Source organism: Pan troglodytes, chromosome 5, assembly GCF_028858775.2.
Source record: "Pan troglodytes isolate AG18354 chromosome 5, NHGRI_mPanTro3-v2.0_pri, whole genome shotgun sequence".
Lineage (NCBI taxonomy): Eukaryota > Metazoa > Chordata > Mammalia > Primates > Hominidae > Pan > Pan troglodytes.
Window position 1 is genome coordinate 180,363,960 of NC_072403.2, and position 10,593 is coordinate 180,374,552.

A 10,593-nucleotide genomic window follows, 5' to 3' on the forward strand; every position below is an offset into this window, starting at 1 on the left:
GTGACCATTTATGGAGCGCATCCTCTAACTCTGCTAGTGCAGACACCTCGGCATTATCGCATCCCTCCGCGGGCCAGGTAATGACACCCCCAATCCACACCCAGCAGGCCAGACCGCCAGGAGCCAAGAGGTCATCTGGATTCACGCAGCGCGTCAGCCTAAAACCGGGATCCACCCAAGCTGCCCCGCTCAGGATTAACCACGCAAGACGCCGCTGCCTGGGACTGGCATGGGAAATGTTTCCTTCCGTGACTGGAAAACTCTGTTCCTTTATAAAAATGGTATGAAAACTTGATAGGAAAATTGGACAAAAAGCACTTCCCCTCAGTGATTAAAAGAATAAAGTTCTGACGGCCTCTCGTGTGCTCGCATTTTTATATGGCTGGAGCCTCCTATAACCGCTATTCCCCATTCTTCTCTAATCTCAATCTCCTATTCTCTATTCAGCCTTTGTACTCTGCTATTTTACACATTTTTATAGTATTTGCCATCTTACAAAATCCCTTTCTTGTTGAGATATCCAAAACAATTATCCTAATGTCTGCACTATATTCCAAGCTGCAACAACCCAGAATTTGGTGAGTCTTCTTCTACAGATCCGCAAGCTGGGCCCATTTTCCAGGATCCCACACAATGCTGCTGTCAGCATCTATGCTTGTGTGGGAACTGAAGCCAAGAGCTCACACTGATGAGGCAGAGGACAAAAGTGCCCGACTCTGGGGACCTTCAGCACAGCCTGAGCTCGGAACGGTCGGCTCTTCCCTTGAAGTGACTCATTGCCTGGTGTCTGGGTCTGTCCTTGCTGTGTGCTTCAACCCGGGGCACAAGAATGAGAGGGTGACCACAGACCTGAGCACGAGCACGCTGTGCGTCGAGCACCTAAGTCCACACAGTGCTTGGCTTCTGCCTTCTCACCTCCCTTTTCTTTCTTTTTTTATTTCTTAAATCAACTAAAATTTATTTAATTAAGCATAAAGTTACTTACACATTTGCCTACAGCCACAGTAAATACAGTTCTTGGCATAAAGACAAGGCCTTTAGAATTTAAAGCCTCCCCACCTGCAAGATTACGTATATAAAACTCCTACTATTTTTATATAATAGTGGATTAGCTAATCAAATTAAAATAGTTATACTATCTAGAATAAAATAAAATGGAAACTATTCACAAGATTCATATTTAAATCATCCTTATTTACAAAATACTATCCTAAGAATTATAATTCCATTAAGTTTCAATTTGAGCAAAAGTGTAATCACTTAAGTAACAGCAGTTACTTCAACTGAAAATGAGATCAGTCAAAATGACTTTTGAAGAGAGCAAAAATATTGTCAGGTTTCTTGCTGTGGTTCTGATGTTCCGTAGCAGGCTCATCTGAAGGCGGACTCAGCCCTGAAGGGAACTCACTTCAACCTTAGAATGTGGGGGTGGGGGGAAAAATCCAGGTCTTGGGGGAGGGTAAGGAGGAAAACCCCTCAGTGGATAGACATTTCTCATTGCAAACAGAGCATGTGGTGGACCTGGGAAATCTCCTGGTGGAAAATAATCTCGAGAAGCTCCCAACATGGTTCCTGGAGGAGGTGGGGGGAAAGCAGGTCCTCTTCTCGTGAACGGGCCCCTCGTATCCACTGGAAACAGTGGACCTCTGATTGGGGCAAGAGGTGGAGGAACAAAGCTGGGGCCAGCTGCTTCATTTTCAGCGGGGAGAGATGAATCAGGCACATTTAAATGACCAAGATCATCTTTGGTGTCATTTCTACTGGATTCCATTTCTGAAGGCATTGACCCATCCATTTTATCCAAAGGAGCCATATTAAAACTTCTGATTTCTGCTGGTCCAGACAGTCTACCAGAGTTAGAGTAAAATCTGTCTTGCCTTTGTGGAGGAAGAGCTGAATCAGGATATGATGGTCCTGGTGGAGGAAACATCATCCTATGGTCCTGTTCCCATGGAGGTGACAGGGACCCAGTGTCAGAAGGAACCCTGTGAGGATCGGTTAACCTATCACAGCTTGATTCTCCTCTTTCATTGGTAATCTGATGGTCCGGAGGATTCCCTGGGCCTCTTGAGCCTCTTCCTTCTCCCCCTGGAGGCAAAGGTGAGAGTCTGAGTGGACCCTTCCACAGAGTTGGAGGATAGAGAAAAGCTCTCGTTTCAGGTGAAGGCCGACCCAATGGTGAGGGACCATATGGGGAATGCTCTCTGCCAAATGCCGTATTTGGAACATCAAGTGCATAAGGATCTTTTTTTAGAAGTTTTATTTTATACTCTGTTTCAGCTAATTTTTGTCGGTTGTGAGCATTTTCTTTCCTTAAATCGTCGAGGTTTCTTTCAGCAGCCTAAGCTGCCAACCAGTTATGATGTGCCTTTTTCTCATGGGAAATAATCTTCCTTTGATAAAAATGAATAGTTCTCTCAAATTTTTCAAGATCTTTGGCTCGCTGTCTGTAGGTCTCCAGCTCTTTAGTGGCATGGCTGCCCATTTAGTCTACTTTAGAAAGTTTCTCTTCTTTCTCTAACTGGTAATTTTCCTCTACTATTAATTTCCTGTAGAGTTTCATTTCATTTTCTTTATATAATTCAGTTATTACTTTAAGTTTCTGTTGAAGCTTCTGATTCTCACTTTCAAAATGTGTGTTTTCTAACTGCAAAGATGCTTGTTCAGTCTGAAGATTTTTAATATGCTCTGTAAGCTCTTCCTTTGTTTTATCAACTTCAGATAACTGAATATAAATTTGGTTTCTTTCTCCTTCTAAGATTTTAAAGAAGCATTTAACTTAGCAGCATGAATCAGCTTCTTCAAAGCTCCTTTGGAGGGATCATCTAAGTGAGCACCATCTTCCGATTCACTGTTCACTTCTAAGTTACCATCATACGTTATGTCTTCTCTAAGCCTCGCAGCCCGATCTTTCATCTTTAGCAAGTGTTCGGTCAGAGTCTCGATGCGATTTTCTTTATCATTTAGAACTTGTTCTGTGTGTACTTTGGAGTCTTCAAATGTTCTTTTCTGTTTATTAAGTTCACTCACTTCTTCTTTCCATACTTCAGCTTCTTGCAAAAGCTGTTTCTGGTTTTCCTGAAGTTGAGAATTTTCATTCAAAGCATCTTTTATTGTTATCTTCAGTTGTTCTCCGTTCATGTGAAATGTCTTGAAGGTCATTTTGGCTTTAGCTATTTGTGATTTGAGGGATTTTGACTCATCTTCCAGCAAATGTATCCGTTTGGAAATATCTGCTATCAGTTCATCTCGTTCAGAATGTTTAGATTTCTCTTCTTTTAACTCTTTTTCTAGACAGAGTATTTCATGCTCAAGCTCAGAATTTGACCTGTTCAGCTTTTCACAGGTTGCCTGCAAACTTTGTGCCTCTGCTGCCACCTTCTCAAAGCTGGCATCCTCTAACGATGACGCTACTTCATAGCCTTCATACTCTTTTTGAACGAGGCTAAATTTTTCAAGTAGTTTACATTTTTCTTCAATTAGTCCAGAAAGCGCTACAGCAAGTTTTTTCTCTCTTCCCACATAAAGCCGACTCCTAACCGATCTAAAACTTCTCCACAAAAAAAAGGGAACAGCAAAAAATCCAACAGCAGCTGCATGTATCACCAATTCCCACGGAAAACCTTAAGGATGAGAATCCGGTCTCATACCGTCAGGCAGTGCTGCCACAACCCTGCGTCGCAACTCCAGGATCAGCCCCAAGCACGGCTGAGGGGTAGCCCTAGGGTCCTCCGTAGCGCCAAGGCTGCTCTGGCGGTTGCTGCAGTAACCCCAGCCACAACAAGTCGCGGACAACACGCAACATTCCATCTGGAACCCAGATCCCCACCGGGCAAGTGGAGCGAACCACTGTGGAGCCAGCTGCGAGGGGAGCTGGGGAACGTGGGCACCCACAGGCCTCACAGGCCCACGTTGCCCACCCCGGCCCCCTTGTTACGCTTTACATCCTGAGGCAGCAATAAAACCTATATTTTAAAACAATACCACAGGGAAAGAAAGACTCAGGTGACACAGCGTCCCAGCTATGCCCACCCCCAAGCTGACACCCTAGCTAAATGTAGCCTTGTGCATGAGCCCAGGTGAGGCCAGCAGAAGAACCTCCCAGCTGACAGAATGATAAAGAATAACAAATCACCATTTTAAGTCACTAAGCTTTGGGGTCATTTGTTATGCAGCAGTAGCTAACTGAAACACCTGCCCCTTTATCACTTTGGTGTTTCAGTATCTGTGGTCTGAAATCATTAATTTGGGTGCTTGGCCTTTCTCCCTTGACTGCCCACCCCTGCCCAGGGACATTTATTCTTGAAGGCAGAAACTCATGCCTGCTTTATCTCTGGCCGTATTTCAGCAGCTGAGGGGAGAGGATTGCCCTGTGCCGATAGCCTGAGACCTGATGACACCACTGTGACCTTGAGCATGGATGAATGTCCAAAACCTCTGGCCTTACCACATGCTTGGCCCTGAGAGACTTCTCAGCACAAACAGTGCCAGGAGATGATGTGACATGGGTGGGGAAGGGAGAGGAGTGCTTATCTGGAAGGAAGGGCCTTAGAAACCCTGTCTGCAGCTGTGGCTTATGATTCCTCGGGGACAGGAGATTGTCCACTGGCTGGACTGGGAGCACAACTGTCACTCCTCTCTGGCCACTGTGACCCCATCGCAGCTCTGCAGATGCCGGGCTTCGCCCCTCTGTGTTTGCATTAAGCACAAATTGTCCTGACTCAGCAGTGGGGTTTCTGAATCCAGCAACTCACTGATGTTGACCTTTGAACTGAGGGGCTCAGTGCTGTTTAACCCCAAGAAGGGTCTCAAATGAAGCATTGAAGTTCTCCCCTTTCTATCCAAAGCTGATAGATAGATAGATGATAGATAGATAGATAGGATAATTTGCTTCCAAGTTTTTCTTTTTCTCCTATTATTTATTTTCTTCTTCATTTTAGTTATAACACGCTTGTTCATCTTAACCTAATTTTCACTTCCTATATCCTTGTTTTTGACCATCTGGTAAATCAGCAAATGCCGATTAAAGAGATGATCCAGGGAAGACAGCGATCACCTCAACAGCAATGCCCTCCATGGAGGGCTGATTCTAGGGAAGACTGAGCGATCACTCCAAGAGCGATGCCATCTATGGAGGGCTGATTCCAGGGAAGACTGAGCGATCACTCCAAGAGCGATGCCATCTATGGAGGGCTGATTCTAGGGAAGACTGAGCGATCACTCCAAGAGTGATGCTGTCCATGGAGGCAATGAGGCAGGATGGAACTAAAGCACAGTGAGTAATAGCACAGGAGGCTGGACAAGGTGTCCATGGATTGACAGCATTCTGTGGTATTTGCATTGCATGAAAGAAGAAAAAAATTGTTATAAATTTAAACTTTCTTAAGACAAATATGTGTGTCAAAATATGTAAAAACAACTCTTGAAATAAAATAAGTAAAATATATACTTCTCCAACTAGTAGAGAGAATAAAAAGAATTTAAGAAATTACAATCAAACTCACATGGGCAAAACAAAGAAAAAGTATGATAATGAGCAAACATAAAATAGGTATTAGAAATAAATTTAAATAAATACAATGATTGTAAATGAATCTAACTAGCTATTAAAGTGTGAGAGAGAGACACACTTAAAACACAGTATCACGGAAAGGCTGAATGTAAACGGATATGAGCAGAGCTAACAGGAAAATACAAAGGCCAAAGAGAGGGCATTATAACAACATGACAGGCTGGAGTGAATTTAGAGAAAGAAGCATTATTAGAGGCATAAACCGCCAACGTGTAATGATAAAAAGAGCCATTCAGGGGGAAAAAAAAAAGCACTTCTAAAGTACAGATCTAACAAGACAATATTCAACTGTATAAAGCAAGAAAGGATAACAATCAAAGAAAAATGCACAAATCTAGAAACATAGCAACATATTTCACCATACCTGCAAGCAGACAATGAAAACGTACACACACAGAGGAAGTGAAGGGCTCACTTTTTCATAAATATGGTTGAAACCCTGCCAGCAACAAGCATACAGGGAGAATCTCTGAAAACTTACCCCAGGAGATTACAAGGGAAGTCTCAACAAACACAAGAACCACAGAACTACAAGAATCATCAGCATCTAGTCTAGAGTGTTTGACCTCACAATAAATTAGAAAATAATAACAAAAAGACAATTCACCAAAACCCCTTCGGTTTGTAAGTTTACAAAGACCTTTTAAATAATTTATGGTCAAATTAGAAAGAATAATGAAAGTACAAAAAAATTACTAATTAATACCAACAAAAACACTCTATACCAAAGTTGTCGGAGCTAGCTAACATGGTACTAAGACTGAAAACCCATTAGCTGAGCAAACAGTTTGGAAACACAGAATAACTCCAAAGAAAACCAAAAGAAGGGGATAATGAAAGCAAGAGCAGAAATTAATGAAATAGAATATGAAGGAAAAATAGAGACACCAGTGCAAATAAGACCTGGTTCTTTAGAAAAACGGGCAACATTAACACACTGCTGGCAAGATTATGTAAAAAAATAAAGTTAGAAAAAGACAAAAACAATTCCTTTTGTGAAAGGAATAATATTGGTACACCCTGGGCAAGATTGATCAGACGCAGAAAATGGGGAAAGCAGAAAAAAAAGCAGTGCCACAGATGAAATCGATATAGCTGCATCCGTGGTAATGATGTTTCAGATCTTAAGAGAAACGCATGTGCAACTTTATGTTACTAAACTTAAAAATTTAGATGAAATAGGAGATTTCCTAGTAAAGCATACATCTGCAAGCCGACTTGAAAATACAGAGAGAAACTTGGTGAGACTAAAGCATTTAAGAGAGTATATGTTCAAAAATTCACAAAAACCCTCCAAGGCCCAGACGGTTATACAATCAGGTCCACAAATTTCGAGTGAACGTGTGATTCCTGTCTTTTACATACCATTTATTGAAATATAAGAAGAAGAAAACCATCACAGCTGCTTTTATGGGCTGGTTTAGCTTTGGGATGAAAACCAGATGTGAGTATTATATGAAAGAAATTTCATAGGCCAATTTCTTCTATGAACATAAGATACAATCCTAAAAAAAATTTTACAACCTAATTCTGGCAGTGTCCTAAAAAGACACATTGTAAATAATTGAATGTCTGGACTTTGTAAAAAAAATTCGTCTGAGGTGGGGGTGGCCACGTGGGTTTGGTAAGTGAGAAGACCGGCCATTAGCTGAGCCTGCTGGAGCTGTGCCAGGTGCTTGGGAGCTCATCTTCTCCCTAATTATGTTTAAGTACCATTTAAAAGTACAAACAAAAACACCATAACCAAACATTGTTCATCCTATGAGTGCATGATTGGTTTAGCAATGGACATTTTGTTAATGTGATTTATCTTATTAACATAGTGAATGAAAAATATCAATTATCTCAAAAAATATTAAATTTTCACATCATTTTGCAATAATATATATGCACGTAAATTAGAGCTTTTCCTAGCCTAAAAAGATTAACTTTTCCTTAACTTATGATAAGAGTGTATTTACCCAAAATCACAAAAATTATGAAATATAGAAGGGGCTTTTAAAAAAAATGAAAACAAGAAGGAATGCTCACTAACATTCTGTCAACTGCTCTTGCTTCCTGGGTGCTGCTGAACATGGTGCTGATGGCCCCAGCACTTGCAGTCATGCTAGAAAAACACACAGAAAGTAGAAGGATTGGAATTTCCAGTCTATTTGTTAGGGAGAAACCATTCTCTCTTACATCCATTACTCCCTCACTTCAACTTTCCACGTAAAGGAAATTCCACTGACCAGCAGTCCTTTCTGGACACTTCTCTGCAGCTCCCACCGGCTCACTGTAGGGAAAGCAGAGTGACTTGGCGGGCAGAGGGGGGCCGATGATGTCAGGAGAAGAAGCTGGGCCTGTGGCCGGGACCCGACTTCCAGCCTGTGACTGGTCAGTCAATGCAGCCCCCAACTTGGTGTAGTGCTCTGTCATTGCTGTCTTGAAATTCTTGACGATTTTGTCTTTGAACTTGTGTTCTGTAAGTGACGTCCCCAGGGATGACAGAGATTGCTTGTGAGTAGAGGAGGTCCATCCAACACGCACGTCTGCTACTGCTCTTTGCCTGCCCGTCCCCACAGAGCACCCACAATGCCCATGAGCACAGACCCGTGACGGCAGCTGTTCAGCCAGACCCGAAGCACACAGACAGTGAGCATGGAGCGCTTACCACTGAGCAGAACGGGAGCTGACAGCCTCAGAGGCCACACTTTCCTCTCAAACCAGAACCTACACCTAACTCAGAGAGAAGGCAATGCCATCCTGAGAAACATGAGTGCCAGGAGCTCTGTCACATCTGTCCCCGAATGCTTGCCATTTCACTGGGGCTGGGTGTGAGGACACAGAGGAAGGGGAAGAGGACGGCCACGCTCCTCCCCTCCTAGTCCTTCCCTACCTGTCAGCGAGCTGGAGGTGCAGCCCGTGGGCGGAGCGTGCACGTGGGGTTCACCTGGAGCATTGCACGGCTCTGCTAAGAACGTCCTTCCCCTGATGCTATCCCTCCCCCCTCCCCCCACCCCACAACAGGCCCCGGTGTGTGATGTTCCCCTTTCTGTGTACCCTAGAACTTAAAGTATAATGAAATATATATGTGTGTGTGTGTGTATATATATATATGTGTGTGTATATATATATATGTATATACACATATAAAGAAGAACATCCTTCCCTACCTGTCAGTGAACTGGAGGTGCAGCCTGCAGGCAGAGCGTGCATGTCAGGTTCACCTGGAGCATTGCACATCTCTGGTAAGAACAAAATGCAAATGTGTGTGAGAGCTACAGAACACAACGTGCAGCTTCAACGATTCTGCGATTCTGCAGCTTCAATGATTCTGCATGCAACTTAGATTTTATAACACTGGCATGCAGTATAAAGACAAACAACAAAATTCATGCCCACAATTTAAAATTTTAATTTTCTATAGTTTGAATGACATTAAATAGCAAATACACATCCTGACAAGTTGAGGAAGAAACCGTGGCGTGAAAAGAAGCTGCTTTATACTCAAGTGCCTTTCACAGCACCAAGTCTTGCTTGTGGAACAAGGGGCTCGGCATCTTCCCTTTGGTGCTGAGTCCCAAGCATATGCTGGGGCCCTGGCAGCAGCCCTGCCCCTTCCCCCTCCTCTGCTGTTCGGAGCCACTCCAACTGTTCTCCTGAGCCGCGTGGGCAGCTGAGTGACAAGGCCCTCACCCCAACAGGATCTTCTGAGGATCAGGTGGGCAAATCTGTGAATTCACAGCTCAATATTGGGTAGCCCACTTTTCCGCAGATATAATACCAGTATTTTCTCAAATAGAATTGATAGTATAACCTTTGGCTGCTTAAATTTTGACTTTGCTTTTGCTTCAGAACCTGGGTAGGAAAGAGGAGTGTTATTTACTGGGTTCAAACAGACACTCTGCCTGGTTTGATTGCAGGCACTGAAAATCTCACAGAACCCACAGGCAAATTCCTAAAACTAGTGAGAGGGTTTAATAAGGCTGCAGGATACAAAATAAACACAGTAACATACATACAGGTACATGCACCTAACTTAAAATTCCAATTTTATTTATTATACAGAAAAGGCATATAGGGATACATGCAAGAAAATATGGGCATAATTTTAAGAAAAAAATTTAAAAATTTACTGAGGTGCATAGAATAGAACTAGGTTAACTGACATGAAAACTTGTTATGAAGATCGTCATAATCCCCCAAGTCAGCCTATAAATATAAATGCAATTCCATTGAAACCCAACAGAGGCTTTTCACTTGACAAGATGATCCTGTGATTCACACAGGTATAAAGAACCCAAATGGCCAAGACAGCATGGAAGAAGAAAAGCTGCGATATTTGGCTGAGAGTCGTTATGAAGCCTTATTCAAAAGCTGCAGAGTTGACTTATTTGTCACTGGAGGATGAAGAAATAAACTGTGAAAGAGAATAGCTGTGTCCCCAGGAGGAGACCTCACGTACGTGATGCCCAGGGAGCCGGAGCCAGCACAGGCCAGTGGGAAAGAGCAGATCCCTCCACAGCGGTGAGGAGATGGTCATGGAGGACAGGCACCCGGAATCAGGGAAAGAGCGGATCCATCCACAGCGGTGAGGAGATGGTCATGGAGGACAGGCACCCGGAATCAGGGAAACAGCAGATCCATCCACAGCGGTGAGGAGATGGTCATGGATGTCATGGAGGACAGGCACCCGGAATTACAGAAAGAGCGGATCCATCCACAGCGGTGAGGAGATGGTCATGGAGGTCATGGAGGACAGGCACCCAGAATCAGGGAAACAGCGGATCCATCCACAGCGGTGAGGAGATGGTCATGGAGGACAAGCACCCGGAATCAGGGAAACAGCAGATCCATCCACAGCGGTGAGGAGATGGTCATGGAGGTCATGGAGGACAGGCACCCAGAATCAGGGAAACAGCGGATCCATCCACAGCGGTGAGGAGATGGTCATGGAGGACAGGCACCCGGAATCAGGGAAAGAGCGGATCCATCCACAGCGGTGAGGAGATGGTCATGGAGGACAAGCACCCGGAATC

At 43.6% G+C, this 10,593-nt stretch overlaps 1 pseudogene; it reads right to left on the reverse strand.

Annotated features, from left to right (window-relative positions):
- Positions 1–1,173: 1,173 nt before the first annotated feature.
- LOC107975405 (melanoma inhibitory activity protein 2-like) lies at positions 1,174–3,765 on the reverse strand (annotated as a pseudogene).
- Between the last annotated feature and the right edge of the window lie 6,828 nt (positions 3,766–10,593).